General features: G+C 39.3%; 1 long non-coding RNA gene across 1 annotated transcript; it reads right to left on the bottom strand.

Moving 5' to 3' along the window:
• Positions 1-15,012: 15,012 nt before the first annotated feature.
• LOC107181928 lies at positions 15,013-17,276 on the bottom strand. The gene is made up of 3 exons (XR_001512641.1): positions 16,737-17,276; positions 16,175-16,354; positions 15,013-15,381 (listed from the first exon to the last, which is right to left on the bottom strand). It is a non-coding gene; the product is annotated as an uncharacterized LOC107181928 (long non-coding RNA).
• Positions 17,277-17,847: the final 571 nt, after the last annotated feature.

Below are 17,847 nucleotides of genomic sequence, written 5' to 3'. Positions count from 1 at the left end.
CCTGCTTCCTCGTGACTTTGGTTTGTCATGATCCTCAGGGCGCCAACACTAACGTACTCCATGGCTTTCTTCTAAGCAATCTTTCAGTTTCTGCTCCCACAGCTGACCTCTCCCCTATCATTATAATTCACAGATCACATTCCTGACAGACAGAATTGAGATGGCACACACAGCTTATCTTTGGAGGCCAGAACATGGTGTAGGCCTCTGCAAAACCTATGAATTGTCTGTCTTTAGGACAGGTGCCCATCACTGGGACATTGAGCCAAGACTGGAGATAAGAATCATGTCGTGCCTAACATGGTCATCTAAGAATGTTTCTCATGGGAACCATAACAATGTTTCCTCTGTAAGGAGATGTGAGTACATGATGACATGTCTAGGATAGAAAAAAAGTACATTGGCAGAAAAGAGAGCAAAGACAGATGATTAGAGTAGGCGCTGTCTTGCCCACCCTTGTGGAAGGAGCAATCGGCACCATCAATGACTACAGCGTGAACCGCTTCTGACCTGTACTCTGTCACTATCAGGGACAGAGAAAATTTGGAAGCTCTAATGGTTACAATAATGAGAGGGATTGAGTCAGAGATGATGACAGTTACTCATAGTATTGTTATGAATAGTATAAACATTAGTATTCAGTGTTCATAGTACTGTCCTGATCCCTCTTACTTTATTTTATTTTTTTAATTTAAATTCTTTATTGTTTAAAATATTACATGAGTCTCCTTTTTCCCCCATTGACCTCTCCCTGGCCGCTCCCATCCCTCCCCAACACATGCCCTTACCCCCCTACTTTCTGTGCCCATTGGTTATGCTCATATGCATGCATACAAGTCCTTTACTTGATCTCTTATCCCCACACCCCCCACCTTCCCTCATAGGTTGGACAGTCTGTTCAATGCTTCTGTGTCCCTGGCTCTATTTTTGTTCATCAGTTTATGTTGTTCATTATATTCCACAAATGAGTGAGATCATGTGATATTTATCTTTCTCTGACTGGCTTATTTCCCTTAGCATAATGCTCTCCAGTTCCATCCATGCTGTTGAAACTGGTAAGAATTCCTTCTTTTTTTTACAGCAGCATAGTATTCCATTGTGTAGATGTACCACAGTTTTCTAATCCACTCATCTGCTGATGGGCACTTAAGCTGTTTCCAAATCTTAGCTATTGTAAATTGTGCTGCTATGAACATAGGGGTGCATATATCCTTTCTGATGGGTATTTCTGAGTTCTTGGAATATATTCCTAGAAGTGGGATTACTGTATTCTTTTATGCTTACATTAGGTTGAAGACCCTTCATAAATGTTTATAATCTTTGGGGGAGAAGGGGTTTGGCCAGAAGTAGTCCAAATTCTGGTGTAGTTTTTATCTACACCACAAACTAGCTGCCCCCTCTGAATTCAGCTCCTTGATACTGTGGAAAATTACAGTGAGAGATTTAAATGATCTCAGTGAGATCAATGTGGGCCCTTACAGATCATTCCTAACTGGGGAAATGTTGCTGGACTGAACTGTGACGACAGCATCGCTGTGGCAATGGCATCACTGAATAGACAGATTTTATAGCCAATGGATTGGTACAAGGCTGTACCATTGATCAGTAACTGCTCACTGTATGTGGCTATTTACATTTAAATGAAGTTAAATTCAATTAATTAAAAATTTACTTCTCAGTCATATTAGCCAAACTTCACGTGTTCAATAGCCACATGTGGCAAATAGCTATGATATTGGACAGCACAGATGTAGGACATTTCTGTCATCACAGAAAGGTATATTGGATGCTCACTGTGATGTTCAGGGTGAAGGGAATGGGAACATAGCCTTATGACCACTTTTCTTACAGAAGGATGACCATAAGATTTCTAGAAATATACTTGTGAAGAGAGCTCCAGGAAAAAGCATTTTGAGCCCCTTGCCTCACGCACTGAATTTTTAAAGACGTTGACCCATTTCCTAGAAAGTAAAATAATACGCTGTAAAATATGGTCAAAGGCCAAAGCCGGTTTGGCTCAGTGGATAGAGCGTCGGCCTGCGGACTGAAAGGTCCCAGGTTCGATTCCGGTCGAGGGCATGTGCCTGGGTTGCGGGCACATACCCAGTAGGAGATGTGCAGGAGGCAGCTGATAGATGTTTCTCTCTCATCGATGTTTCCAACTCTCTGTCTCTCTCCCTTCCTCTCTGTAAAAAAATCAATAAAATATATTTAAAAAATATATATGGTCAAAGCACTAGAGTATGAAATCACCCTTGCAGTCCTAAGCTCTATTATATCATGAGAAAGGTATTTCCAGATATTGGGGCACAAGTGGGGTGCATAATTCATCAAGGCTCTTATAAAAGCCACAAAAAATCAAAAAATTGGTGATTTTCCAGAGAAATCATATGAGTCTCTGAGAAAGATTTTTTTCATAGCTGGCTAAAGGATACAGCTAAGATGAGGGACGGCAACTTTCAGGAAGGAAAACCATGCATGTAATTTAATAGTTGGTGAGCCTTCTTTAAAAGGCAGTCATGTTCTCACACAATACTAAGGATTCCTACCTTTTTTTTTCAGGACAAAGAAAAAAGGTTAGAAACATTACAGGACACAATATAATGAAGAAGGCTTGATAAGTAACTGGAAGTTGGAGAGTTTCTGGACCTACAATTTCCAGCATTGACAGTTACAATTACCTCAGGACCCCACCACAATCAGAAGGGACAAGAGGCAGATGGGGCCACAGGAATGTGCTGTAATGATGTGAGGCCAGGTCCTCACATTTTTTATTGTTTAGTCAACACTATTCTGAGTCACCTCCTTTTACTTTTTTAACCTTCTCATAAGGGGAAAACGCCTAATTATATACAATTATAGGCTAAAATACTTATTTAAAAATTTTCATTGTAATATTTATCAGTCAAATTATTTTAACCCTTTGGATTGGAAACTGGGTGGCCTATAATTAATAAGGACATATATCCTGGTTTGCCTCAACGGTTTTGACTTATGTTGTTTCTCAGAAGTAATTATTCATACAGCCCCCTTTCATTCACAAAAGTCTTACTTTGGACAATAAATAGATGATTAGCTACCCATAGTGTTATTCTCTAAATGTGTTCCAAAATGCCAAAGGCAAAATGTGTTTGTTTTTCAGAGGCCTCTGTGTTTAGTGCCACTTTCCATGTCAGCAAATGTCACCTTGGAAAGACATTACTTCACCAAGTTGGCATTGTTGACCATTTTCAAAACTGTTTCATTTTGATGCCTTTTTTAAGCTCTCAAATTCAATTTTAGTGTCAATTTTGCTTAGCACTGTCTTCTTCCTGTCCTTCATTCTTCAAGATTTTTTTCCCTTGGGTTTTCTATTTTCTTACCTCTGTTGTCTATTTTTCTACATTGACTGTAATGTGTGGCTCCTATTTGTGGTTTCCTTTCTCCCCACATTCAATTTGTCTGTCATGTTCTAAATGACTACTAGTATTTTTGAGTAAATGGTAGCATTTCACAAACAACCACTGGTAGAATGTGCAATACCTGATAACTAACCTTTTATCTTACTTTAAATATGTTAAACTTGGCCTGATAGGTTAAAACTTCTAGTGCCTTTACTATAGTAAAAGCAGTGGCCTAATGGTAAATGTTTACTAACCAGCTTGGGGTGAGGGGAGTTGGCACATGGACGGGGGAACAACCTCATTGTGGTGTTTGCTGATTACCATGGTGTAAATAATTCCACCATGGATGATTTTAAGCTACCAACCTGGCCTTAACCAATGTGTGAAAGTAGCAATTGCCTCTGATTGAGCCTGTGTAAGCCAAATCCAGCAGACCACTGCAAAACCCTTTACAGAGATACAGAAATTAAAGTTCTGAAAAACAAATCACTTCATAAATAATTATTCTAATTATTTGAATTTTGTTTTGTCATAAAAGCTTATATTGAAAAATATATATATATATAAAGTAAGCTTATATATGAAGCTTATTAAATAATAAAATAAGCTTATATTGAAAATTAGCTTATATATTAAAAATAACATCTAAGTTCTATTTGGTAACTAAACATTCAGAAGAGGCTATTTCAGGTACATAAATGAGCCAGGTGAACAAACTTGGCTCTATCCCCCCAAAGATTACTCTCAAACTCCACCAACATTATTATGTGAGGGTTGGACTCCAGGCTCCATGACTGCCTGACTAAAGCAAATCCATGGGCTGGAAAACTTTCATGAGCTGGAACTGAGCCTCAGGGTACAGAGTAAAAAAGTCAGACACAATCAGAGCTAAGAAACACCTTACTAGTTATTGAAAATCCTTTAGCATTCAGCAAATTTATAAGATTGCCTTTCCTTTGTTCTGAGAGATTCCTGAAGACATAAAGGTTACATTTGGGATCAGTGATTTTTTTCACAGATCTAAGCATTACTTTTATTCAAAGCCAATCTATAGCTTTGTTTAGTCCTAGTGGTTTAATATATAAAAGAAACTAAAGTAAGTCAAAAGTGGGAAAATTCCTTTGAGGAATAAATAGTTTAAGAACTGCTCACATTTATATAAATGTTTTAATCAAGTGTTCGAGATTCTACACAGAATGTACTAGTTGAAGACACCCAGTGAAGGGTAAAGCAAATATATTTTAGAGAACATTCTGTGGCCTACACAATGTTACATCTGAACCTGAGCTCTTTGGCCTAAGGGGGAAAACCTGAAGGCTAAAGATGTACTGATCCCAAAGTCATTAAGATAAGTGTCTTTGAGAACATTAGCCATAGATTTTATTGTATGTTTTTTAAACCCATATCTTAAACTTGATAGCTAGTAGATTAAAATAAAATAGACTCTGCTGAAAGTCATAAGTTGATGCACCATCTCTAGAAAAGGTTCATATTTATCATTAAACACTGTAATAAAAGCACTTTATAAATATTTATTTAGCTTATTAAGAGCCCTGTGAGGTATATATTATGATCCATATTTTACAGATTAGAAAACTAAGACTTGGGTCAGTTACTTATGCAAAGTCACGCATCAAGAAAACGCCAGAATCTGAGTTCGAACCAAGCACAACCCACGGCACATATATTTAACCAAATCGCTGCCCTGCCAAGAACTTTGAAATCATTTTTTGTTCTTTGACCCATTTATCCCATGGCAACAAACCTATCTCAAGATAATATGTCATAGACAGACACAAATACACAATAAAAAATTGGAAGCAATTTAAATGTTCAACAACTGAAGAATATTCAATGATCTATTCATACAAATAGAATGTATTCATAATGTATGTTTTATAAGACGACAACTTGTCAAGAAAAAGGAGGTCATAAAACAGAATGTATAATATTTTGCTATATAAAATAAATATATATGTGGATGGGGGAAAGCTAAAGGAAAAACATAGCTATATGTTATTTCTCATTATTTCTGTGGATTAAGCTCATATATATTTTTTCATTCTGCATCTTTTCCACTTTTGTAGTTATTGTGATGAATAGATATAATTTTATAATGAGGAAAGAGTCATTTGTACATTAAACAAAAGCATATACAGGATGTTCAAAAAATGTATACACACTTTGAATGTTTTCCAATGGATTAAATCTGAAAAAAAGAAAAGAAACATCAATTGAGCTATCAGAAGAAAAGTGTATACGTTTCTTTTTAACACCCTGTACATAGTTCTCATTAACACATCTCATGAAGGAATTGTTGGAACTAAGGGTCAGCCCAGCTGGTGTAGCTCAGTGTTCGAGTGCCAACCTATGGTCTAGGAGATCATGGTTTGATTCCCTGTCAGGGCACATGCCCAGCTTGCTTCGGGCTTGATTCCCAGTAGGGGGCATGCAGGAGACAGCCAATCAATAATTCTTTCTCATCATTGATGTTTCTATCTCTCTCTCCCTCTCCCTTCCTCTCTAAAATCAATAAAAATATTTTTTAAAGGGTCAAAGTAACTAGGATAAGTCAGACGAATGGGAAATAAGCTAACATTATCAGATCTGGAAATTATTTTAAAAGTTCTGAAATACACAGGCAGGGAATGCCACAGCTGACACAGTTCTGGCTGAGGAACGAAATGCATGGGGTTCCCGCTAGGAACAGAATAGAGGCCCAAGCCAGCTCCATTGTCTCTCATTTCCCTCACGGCCAACATGCTTGAAAGAGTTGCCTTTCTTCCCTACCTCCACTCCCCTCTCCCTTTTACTCTTTAACTCATAACCTGGTCTGATCCCCCTAATTTCCTCCCCAGAAGTGGCTCTTACCACTGCCATGAATGTTCACTTTGTTATCCAGCCCAATTGTCACATTTAATCCTTACCTTATAGGAATGACCACCCAGCTACAATTGACCCAACTGACTCCTTCCTTGTGCATCTCTTCACTTAAATTCTGTGGCAGATACACTCGTGGTTGTCTCTCAAGCTGCATTATTTCGATTGTTGGCACGCACACCTACTTCCTTGGTAAGAGTGTCAGTTGTGTCCAGGTGTGGGACAGCAGGATACTCCGAGAAAGCAGGCCTTTCCCCCAGCCTCAGAAGATGAACCATGTTGGCCTAAAGCAGTCGAGAAAATATCATTCCCCTTTGTAGTTTTTTTAGGAATTGGTATTGGCCAATGGAACCTGAGGATAAGTTCTTTGCATGCACAATTGCTGTCTTTGAACTGAGTTTTTGATATTTGATGCTGTGACAGCCTTTTTGTGACCATAAGAGGAAAGCCAGGACAATCACCAAAAACTAATATAGAGCCTTAACATGGAAGAAGTACTGAACTAATCAATCCTGGAACTATCTACCCCCAAGCTAATACATATATATAAAAAGAGGTAATATGCAAATTAGCGAAGATGCCATAACAGTCATGACCACTCAGGAGGAGGCTGTGCACACAGGTGGGCATGAGGGGACTGTTGCGCCATGAGGCAAGACACAGATGGTGCGGGCCCACAGAGAGCAGGGCAGAGCAGGGCCTGCAGAGAGCAGGGAGCAGGGCCTGCCAGCCGGGACACACTGGCAGTCCTGACTCTGCACATGAGCTGCAAAGGAAACACCTTTTCTGACTGCTTATTGGCTAAGCTCCCAGTATGTTACTTGCAGTGTTCTTGGCAACTTGGGTAATAAGAATCCAACAAGGTGATTTAGGGTTTTTTCACCTCACTCCTGGAGGAAAAAATGAAGGTCCGCTGCTGGAGCGGGTAAGTAATGTCATATCCTGCCCCAGCTGGTTTTGCTCAGTGGATAGAGCCTCAGCCTGCGAACCGCAGAATCTAGGTTTGATTCTGGTCAAGGGCATGTACCTAGGTTGCAGGCTTCTCCCAGGTCAGGGCTCATGCAGGAGGCAACCAATCAAAGGGTCCCTCTCACATTGATGTTTCTCTCTGTCTTTCCCTCTCTCTTCCATGCTCTCTAAAAATCAATGGAAAAATAGCCTCAGGTGAGGAAAGCAAGCAAGAGAGAGAGAGAGAGAGCGAGCGAGAGAGAGAGAGAGAGAGAAAGATCATCCCCTACGAAAGAGACATCCTGAAAATGCCTAAAGAAAGTTGTCATTTTTTTGTGGTGAAGGAACTGGAGTCCGTGTTGACGAAAACACCTTGGTGGCTGCGGTGGCCAGCAGTGGCAGCAGAGGGAGGCCAGACTGCAGCTTAGGCCCGTTCCCCATGGGGAGCCGTCAGTAGGACACCCCCTGAGGGCTCCCAGATTGGAGAGGGTGCAGGTGGGGCTGCAGACCCCCCTCCCCCCCCCTGCCCTGTGCACAAATTTTGTGCTCCAGGGCCTCTAGTGAGATAATGAAAGCCCATTGTTTCAGCCACTCTTAGTTAGATGTTCAGTTCCTTGCCACCAAAGATATTCCAGTTGATTCTGATGTACAATCCTGGATACCCTTCTTCATCCCGCCTACTACCCTTTGGGCCTCTCCTGAACTCTTGGATGCTTTGCATGTCAGTGTTCCAGTTTCATCTTTGGCCTCCTTCTCTTATTATTCCATTCACTTTCTCTTTGTGCTTTTTCCCCCCCATTTGGATGATTTTCACTATGTGCATTTATTACAGTTTACATAAATATTTACTGAAAATAGGCTATGAAAGAGATCCTGTTTTTATTTTCTATGCTCTGGAATATGCCAATGAACAGGACCATTGAGGTCCCTGGACAAGAGAGAGAGGAGACAGGGATGGAGGGGAAAGGGTAGGAGAGGGTTTGAGATTAAGGATCTTCTCATGAGATCTACTGTACAATATAGTGTCTATATTTAACAATTTGATATTATAAATTTAAATATCTGTGAAGAGGAGAGACCCCAGGCAGTGTTTTTATCACAGAAGAAAGTAGAGGAAGAGGAAGCAGGAAGAAATGTTTGCAGGAAGTGAATATCTTATTACCTTGTTTGTAGTGATGTAGTGTTTGTATACATTAAATATGTCCAGTTTATTGTATACCTCAATAAAGCTGTTTTTAAAAATACAAAAATACCAAAAGAAAAATCTCTTTTGTGAAATGTTCAAGTCTTTTGCATCACTTTCCATGAATTTTCTTTTTCATGTTGATTCTAAGGAGTTTTTTATTCTAGACACTATTCCTCTTTTTTTATTCTCTATGTTTGCATAGTATTGGATATTTTTTTCTTAAAGACTTTATAAAACTAATGGTAAAAGTTTATAGTGTTCATTGTAGAAGGGCTTTTTATTTCTTCTAAGTCAGTTTTGGGAATTTATATTTTTCTAGGAATTCATCTATATTTTTTAATGTATTAGCTTAAAGTTTTCTGAAATATAAAATTATAGCTAAAAATTCCCATCTGTACATCTTTGGTTGTACCCCATGAGTTTTCATATGTAGTATTATATATAAAGTATTTGTATATATAATACTTTATATATTATATATATAGTATTATTTTGGTATGATTCTAAATATTTTCTAATTTCTATTATGATTTCTTCTTTGATCCATGAATTACTTAAAACTTTTCTTTATTTCCACATGTATTGATTTTTTTTCTATGATCCTTTTGTTAGTGATTTCTAATTCATTAATTTGTGGTTAGAAGAGTATTATGTTAAGTGAAACAAGCCAGTCAGAGAAAGACAAGATTCACATGATCTCACTCATATGTGGAATCTAATGAACAAAATAAACTGTTGAACAAAATAGATCCAGAGACAAAGAAGCATGGAACAAACTGATGAATCTCAGAAGGAAGGAGCGGGTGGGCGGAGGGTGGGCGGGTGGGAAGAGATTAACCAAAAAGCTATGCATATATGCATAAACCATGGACATAGACAATAGGGTGGTGAAGGCCTGGGGCGAGGCTTGGAGGCAGGCTGTAAGGGGTCAATCAGGGGAAAAAAGGAGACATATGTACTACTTTCAACAATAAACATTTTTTAAAAAGAGAGAAAAGCCCTAGCTGGTTTTGCTCAGTGGATGGAGTGTTGGCCTGCAGACTGAAGGGTCCTGGGTTCAATTGTGGTCAAGGGCACATGCCAGGTTGTGGGCTCAATCTCCAGTAGAGGTTGTGCAAGAGACAGCCAATCAATGATTCTCTCTCATCATTGATATTTCTAGCTCCCTCTCCCTTTCCCTTCCTCTTTGAAATCAATAAAAATGTATTTTTAAAAAGAGAGAAAACATGCTCTGTATGATTTAATTTTTTTCCTTTTTTTATTTTATTTTTTTATTTATATATATTTTTTATTGTTGATAGTATTACAGATATCCCCCATTTCCTCCTCGCCCATCCCCTCTCCGCCCTGCACCTAGCTACCCACTCCCATGTCTTCACCACCCTATTGCCCATGTCCATGGGCTATGCATATAAGTATGTAAGTTCTTTGGTAATATTTTAAATTTGTTTAGATTTCCATTATGTATCAATTTTTATAAATAGCCCATCTGTTTTTTAAAAAAATATATTCATCAGTTCTTGGATGTCCTATATGTGACCATTGGATCAAATTTGTTAATATGTTGCTCAAAATTTTCCCTCTCCTTGTTGGTTTTGTTGTTAGCTAATTATATTACTTACTGAGACAGATGTGTTAAAATCTCCCACTATGGCCACACAGTTGTTTCCTTTTCTTCATAGTTCTAGCAATTCTGCTTTACTTACTTTGAAACTGTATTATTTGGAGCATCAAATTTTAAATTGTTATATTATTCAAGAGATTGAACATGGTGTCTTTATGTCTAGTAAGGCTTTTTTGTCTTAAAGTCTATTTTTTAATAAATTAATACAGCTGCATTTGTTTTATGAAAATTTGCCTGATTTATCTTTTTCCATCTTTTTCATTCCAACCTTTATTTGCCATCTCCACTGCTTTTTACATGATTCCATAATACTACTACCACTATAATGTTCTAATTATAGTTTTAGCTTCAAAACTAAGATTATTCACATCTCAAAAGAAACAGGAAACAGAACTGACATCTCTGGAATTATGGTTTGTGGTTTTGAATATCATTGGTTTCCCATGGTAAGCCCTATTCTTTCTCTAAAGACCAGTTCTTGTTTTCACTGAGCTCATGGGCTATGCTGGAAAAACATATACTTGTGGGTGGGTGCCAGGGCAGGAAGAGGGAAGATGCGGCCAGGAGAGGTAGAGGTGCATCAACGATGCTCAGTGTAGGGTGGATATGGCGAATCCAAATGCCTTCAAGGGCCAAGCAGCTAACTTAAGCAATCACACAGGTGGGAGGGAACTGTCTGGACTAGGGATCACTTGCCCTTCTAACTTGTCCTTGATCAATTTTTTCCCTATTTGAATGTTGCCAGATATTTTTCAGGAGAAACTTAAATCTAGATTTGGGTGGGAAATCTACTGAGTTTGAAAATTAGCAGCTAATTCTTCTTCTTCTTCTTCTTTTTTAATTCTATGCAGGTCTAATAAATCACATCTGTTACCTTCATTTGCAAATATTCAGCTCCACCTACAAATCCTGGAAGAGATTTCACGTAGGAGGAAGAAAACAACTAAAAACATCCTCCAGCCCTGAGAATCTTCCCAAATGGGCTAACCCACTCCTCTTCACAAAGAGAAATTCCTCCCAAGAAACTGAATTCATGTCCTAGTTCTTGAGAAATGGGTTTTTTAGATCCTTGGCCTGGTCAACTGCCACAAGCAGCATCATACGCTGGTTGTACCCAGGTAGAAACAGGAAGTCATAGGAAGCAAGAGTGGGGCTCACCCATGAAGGGTTATCAAAAAGTTTCTACCAAAGCAAAATCCAAAACTTTGTCTGGGGCCCCTGTTGGCAATCCTATGCCAATGACCAAATTTGAAATAAGCTCATTAACCTCAGTCTGAGAAAAAAATGTTGTGTGTTTCGGGGGGAGGAAAGGGGGAGGGTGGTGTAGAAGCCAATCTAAGAAAAAATATATTTTTTAAAAAAGAGAAGGAAAAGACAAGATGTCTCCTCAAAAAAAATTACATGTATGTGTGTATATGGGTATCTATGCAGGTATATGCACATGAAAGTCCTTAATTCTTCTGCTCATTTGTTATTATTTCAAAAGAATAAAATATTGGTGAAATACCTCCAAGCGATCTACACTCAGTACCACCAAGAGGAGGTGCTTCAATGACTGGCCAAACAAGGTGTTCTTTAAAAACAAAACAAAAAACAAGCTTTGAGTCCCTGCTACTTATAGCATGTTATTTTATATGATGCTTAAAACAAACTAAGAAGTATTTTCGTCTTATAGTGAGTAGGCTGAAAAAACTGAAGCACAAAAAAGATAAATCACTTCCCGAGGTCGCAGATTTAACAAGTGTTAGTTGCCAGGATTCAAAACAGGGTCTTCTGTGTGGAAATCCTGTGCTTGGCGCTCTGTCACACCTCCTTTGGCTGACAGTCAGATGAGAACCTCAGCTCCAGCATCGAATTCTTAGATAGCCAAGACTCCTGACCAAGTGTGGGGGCTGGGAGGTGCCCATGTCAAGGACTCAAAACTGCGTGAAGTCAGAAATGAGCAGCAGGACTCACAGTGTGTAGCAAAGGCAGGAAGGACCACTGGAAGATTAAAGCCTGAATTTTAAAACCCTGTGATTTCTCACCCTCCCCACAACCCAATGCCCCTCCCCTTCTCTCCACACACAGACCAAGCACCCACATTACTTCTTCAAACATAAAAGCCATTTTATCCCAAATTCAAAGAGACTACTTTTCTATTTCCCTTCATTTTAATTTCCTTTCCAGAACCCAACCACCCGTGTAATCACTTTAGCTTGGTAGATTTCTACTTTAGATGATATTATTTTACTATCCTTCTTCTTATATTTTCAGTATGTAGTATTAAGACAGGTAAGTCAATATGTATTGCCTTAGATAAAGAAAACATGCTCCTTGTATACATTAGAACATCTTAAATAACAAAAATGTTCTATATGCTTTTATCATAGTTTCATTTAACAAAATTGCATTTACACCTACTTCGAAACACTGGTCACATAAAGCAAATATTCATAGCATGCTAGTCTGTCACATCTTTCGACTGGTCATATGATAATTGCATTGAATTAGTTGTACAAGAAAATTCAGTGTTTTCTTCTGGATAAAAATAAATAAATAATGAACAACAGGGGGTGGGTAATTAAATTAATTCTCATTCTCTTCAATATGCACAATATAACATTTCACAGGGAATTGTGATAAAGGAGATTTCACTGGAAAAAGAAAATCCATAATTCATATGCCATCTCTCTCGTCAGTTCTCACATTGACCCTTCAGAGCAAAGCCCGTAATTGTTCTTCAGTATTTTCATTACCAAAGGTTTATTTTCTAAATAAAAATTATATATGCATAACCCATATCCCAACATAGGAAAATTTAACTTATTCTTGAGCTTTGTTAGAGGTTTGAGGATCCATTCTGAAGTAAACAGCTCTCCCCTCTTATTCTGATATCAGGACCACCTTGGTCACAACTGCTCTGTATTTCAGAATTCAAAAAGGTGGTAATAAAATACTTGATAGTAAAGACATTGTCTTATTTACTTCAGTCAGTATCTACCACAATGCCCTGGAATAAATTATGGAAGAAAAAGAGAAAGCACATGAAAACTATAAATTCCTAGGTACTTACAAAGAAAATTAAGATTTAAGTATAGATTTTCTCTACCCATGGCTCAAACCTACCTTTGCAGAGAGCTCCCATTTCCATCAGGAAGGTACTAGAGAAAACAGAATCATTTACATTTAACTGAGAATTCATTCAATAATTGCTATAAAATATGTCTTCAAAAATACATGTTTATGATATCTTTAGCAAATGCATTGGCGCATATAGTACGTATTAGAATTCTTTGCAAAAGAAAACCATTCAGTTTTTCCAACTTCATTATGTTCTAACTTGTCCTCTTTAAGAGCAGTTAATGTTATATGAGGGGGTCAATGATTATAAAGAGTTATGTTTTCTAATTTCATAATAGAAAAACTCATGAAGTGCTTTTATAAAGAACATTTTTTAAAATCTCTAACAGTTTGTTTCATCCATATTTCTAGGATCTTTGACCAAAACCAAAAATCCATTAGCTTTTCTTGAAACATTTCACTGGACATCACAACTTTATGGCAATAGACTTCCCCAAGGGCCCACATTATCCTCAGTGATACCTATAATACAGAGCCTCATAATTAACGAACTGGCCCCAGTAAATCCTAAATAACAACAGATGAAGTGTAAGTAAAGGCTGACAGTATTCTGCTATTGGCCAAAGAGAATAGGATGTCACGATTGTATTTCCCCACTTCAGTTCATAATCATAGTAATCTGTAACTCATACCAATAGCCATTTCATAGAGTGTAATCCAATACTAAGGTATCCTGTACAACACAATTTATGTAGATAAAATACAGTGGGTCTATCTCTCTCATAGAAATAGAAAGTGGAGTGAAATGATGAAATTATAAATGTTCAATATATAGCAGATAATATTCTCTCTCCTTCCTGGGATATTGAGTCTTCCACGTTACTTGTTCACAAACGTTTTGTCCCATGTCTGGGGACCTCCTTCAGGTCCCTACTCTTCTGGTCCCGACTTGCCCAAACAGTCAGGATTCAGTAAAATAAATGGATCATAAATAAGATACCAAATGAAAAATATCAAGTAAATTAACAATTCATTTCCGGGGTCATGGGGTGGGGGGGGGGGACTAAAAACACTGACACTGATATCCTAGAATAACTAAACAACCTGTCCAAGGACCACAGGATAGATTCTTTTATAGACTATATTAGTCTCCTATAACTGTGTAACAAATCACCACAAACGTGGTGGCTTGAAACAACAGTAATTCACTCAGTCCAGAGGCCAGATGTCCATAATCAGTTTCACTGGGCTGAAATTGAAGTGCTGGCAGAGCCACATTTCCTCCACAGGCCCTAGGAAAATCCTCCCCTTGCCAATTTCGGTTTCTGGTGGTTGCAGCATTCCTTGCCCTGTGGCCAGTCTCTGCCTCTGTGGTCACAGGCCTACTCCTCTCTGTCTGTGCTCAAATCTCCCTCTGCCTCTCTCTTATCCTGGCATTTTGGGGCCCCAGGATAATCCAAATAATCTCATCTCAAAATCCTTAACTCAATCAACATCTGCAAAGATACTTTTATCATACTTATAGGGTCCAGGAATTCAGATGGAGATATTTCTGAGGAAGGTGGGTCAGAGGGAAGCATTTTTCAGCCTACCACACAAACCAAGACCACAGTCCAAGAATTTAAACATAAGCAAAGGAAATGGTGAAAAGAACTCCAAGTTTTCCACAAAGCTTACACAATGTCCTTCTCATGCCATGACTGTCCAGTACCATGCTCAGGGTCTCAGTCACAATGATGTTTATGGATTAATGGATTATCTGCCTTTCGCCAACCACTGGCCAATTAAGCTGGTTCCTCTACCATTTATCTAATAATAAAAATATTTATAATAGTGTTGCCAGAGGATTGGATGGGTGGAATTGAAACTGGATAACCTATGAGTCTGGGCTCCCTGTCACAACTTGAGCCAATTAAGCAGAGACAGAGTTGAATCATATATTAGCATTTATTTAAATGAAGCTGGCAGTACAGGAGAGCAGTAGATTGTCCACAAAATCCTGCTGTCCCCTTCCCATAAGCCAGCTGCTTACATTGAGTAGAGGGGAGAACAGACAAAGATTGCATGGAAAAGTAGGAATTACAAGCATGGGGAAGTAGGCAAGATATAATATAATGGTTACAGGTTATAGGCGATGCAGCCTCGGGGGGTGTAAATGGCCGGCCCTCCGAGACCAGATTGGTTCAGCAACAAGGTTGTTCATCTTTCCATGATGATAGGCCGTCCTCAGTAAAAGAAGAATAGATTGCATTCCTGTCCCAGGGCATGCAACTCTCAGCCAGGTTAGAATGTGCTTTCTCTAATCCAAACAGAATAATCACAGTTAACAGAGCATGGTTAATATTTTTTTATAATTATAACTAGCCCCCGCTATTCTATTTCTGCCCCTAACATAATTACTATGTCACCAGTGGGAACGGGGTCCTTCTGATATCAGGAGAAAAGGAATATTCTAAGACTGACATGGGAGAATGAGTGGTTTTTATTGACACGGAATTATATCCCTTAGTTTGCAAAGGACCATTGTCTTTAAGCCAGTCCTAGAAAATGGGCTTTTAGCAGAACTGAAAGCAAGACCAGTGTCCAGAGTTTCCTTTCCAGGGTGGAGCAGTGTCCGATGTAGCTTCAGGCCAGTTAAAGTCCATTAGTCCATTGTGTGGCGTCCACATGGCTATGGGCCATCTGGGGGAATGCAGGGCATGTGAGCCCCACAAGCCAGAAGTGCGAGAGGGCCAAGAGCACCAAGAGCAAGAGAGAGAACTTCCTTTGTTCAGGACCTAAGTGTCGCAGATTTCACACCCTTGCAGTCGCTAGGCCTATTCTAGCCATTGACTTGTTCCCAGGTGTGACTGACAGGTAAGCATCCTCCCACATCACCCAGACCTTCCTGGACATATGTCTAAACCGCCTTAGTCCAGGCTTTTCCCCCAGCCATCTGCAGGAAACAGAGTTGGAGAATGTTAACTGCAGCGTCCTGGCAAAGCTGTATAAACGGCATGCCTATATTATCTCGTCTCCCCTTTGCTCCTTTCCTGTTATCACACACCAGGTCATTGTCATGGTATCAGTGGGTTGGGACAATGTTCTTACCTGACTCTGGAGTAGGACAGAACATACCTCTGATTATCCTGCAAGGCTTTTTATCAAAGCATTTTAGGTTAAAAGCTGTCTGGAGACCAACAGTTTTGGGTTTTTTTGTTTTGTTCTGTTTTAATCATTCACAGGATATTGTCACTGACACAGTTACAAATAGGGAGGCGGGGTTTATTTCTAAAAAGAAAAAAAACATGTCAGGTGAATCTCCCAGAAAATATCAGTCTATCTTCTGGGTCGCTGGAGCTTGGCTTTCAGCTGCTAATGTATGTAAATGAGCCCATCCAGGGGCCCAGCTGTTGTATGTTGAAATGTGCTGATGAAACTAAATTGGGATTCTAGAGAACGCAAATCAAATTGCAAGCAAAATTACTGAAATACACCAGCCCTCCTTTGAAGCATTATAGGCCAACCCAAGAAAAATGACTAATGGCTACTAATACACAGTTCTGACAGGAATCATAAGCTAGGAAGGAAGTTGCATGTAAAATAATAATAAAGAATATTAAATTGCCACCAGGCCCTGCCAGAGACAAATGAAAACGGAACAGATTCTCACCACCAGTCATTTACTCAGTCTCTTCAAAGCCGTCCCAGGAATCTGCAGACAAAGAATGCTTTCACTCTCATTCTCTTTCTACTAGAAAGGAATGTTTTCTCCGGAAGGTTTCCAAACTGGAAAAGGCAGATAAAGGATACCCCTCTGAAAAGGCTGTGAGAGGCATCCTTCAGGCCAGTTCATCCAGGTGGGAAAACAAGCTGCCTTTACCAGCTACTTGTAGAGAATATTGGGCACTTTCTCCAAGATACTTCTAGTTTGATGGCTTTTCATTTCTCCTCTCATACTGTCATTCTCATTCTTACACAATCATAGACCACCTAAAAATGTTTTGGTTAATGATGGGCCTTTTATACCATATACCACGGTGGTACTATAACATTTTAATGAAGCTGAAAAAGTCCTATCACCTAGTGACGTCACAGCCAACATGAGTTGCAGCGTAAAGCAATGCATTGCTCACGTGTCTGTGCTGCTGCTGGTGCAAACAAGCCTACTGCACTACCACTTGTATAAGAGTATAGCACATACAGCTACACACAGTACATGATTCATGATAATGATAATAAACGACTATGTTACTGTTTTATGTATTTACTAGAGGCCCGATGCAAGAAATTCATGCAAGGGGCTTGGCCCTCACAGCCGCAGTGGCTGCCTCAGCCCTCGCAGTCAGCTGCGAGCCCTGACTTCATCCAGAGGTCGTTCCACTGTTCAGCTGTCTGGTCTAATTAGCATATTACACTTTTATTATTATAGCCTAGAGGCCCAGTGCATAAAATTTGTGCACTGGGGGGGGGGTCTTCCTTCACCCCAGCCTGCACTCTCCAACCTGGGACCCCTCAACTGCCCTCCCTCCCCTGTACATTAATAAGATGGTTAGCAGCATCCCTGATCTGCGCTCACCAGATACCAGTAGTACCCTTCCCCCAGCTTGTCTCTAGACATTGCCATATGATCCCTGGGAAGGGGGAAGAATTCCATTCCCCCACTCCATTGAAAACCACTGTTCTATTTGTCTAATTTCCCAAACTACTTCAGTGGAATTGGCTCCTCTGCCATCAGATATATATATATTCCTCCTAGTTCCAATTTCACCCAAATTTACAAT

This window comes from Myotis davidii, unplaced genomic scaffold (genome assembly GCF_000327345.1).
Source record: "Myotis davidii unplaced genomic scaffold, ASM32734v1 scaffold274, whole genome shotgun sequence".
Taxonomy (NCBI): Eukaryota; Metazoa; Chordata; class Mammalia; order Chiroptera; family Vespertilionidae; genus Myotis; species Myotis davidii.
Note: the sequence above shows the minus strand (reverse complement) of the source record. Positions and strands in the feature narration are given on the sequence as shown.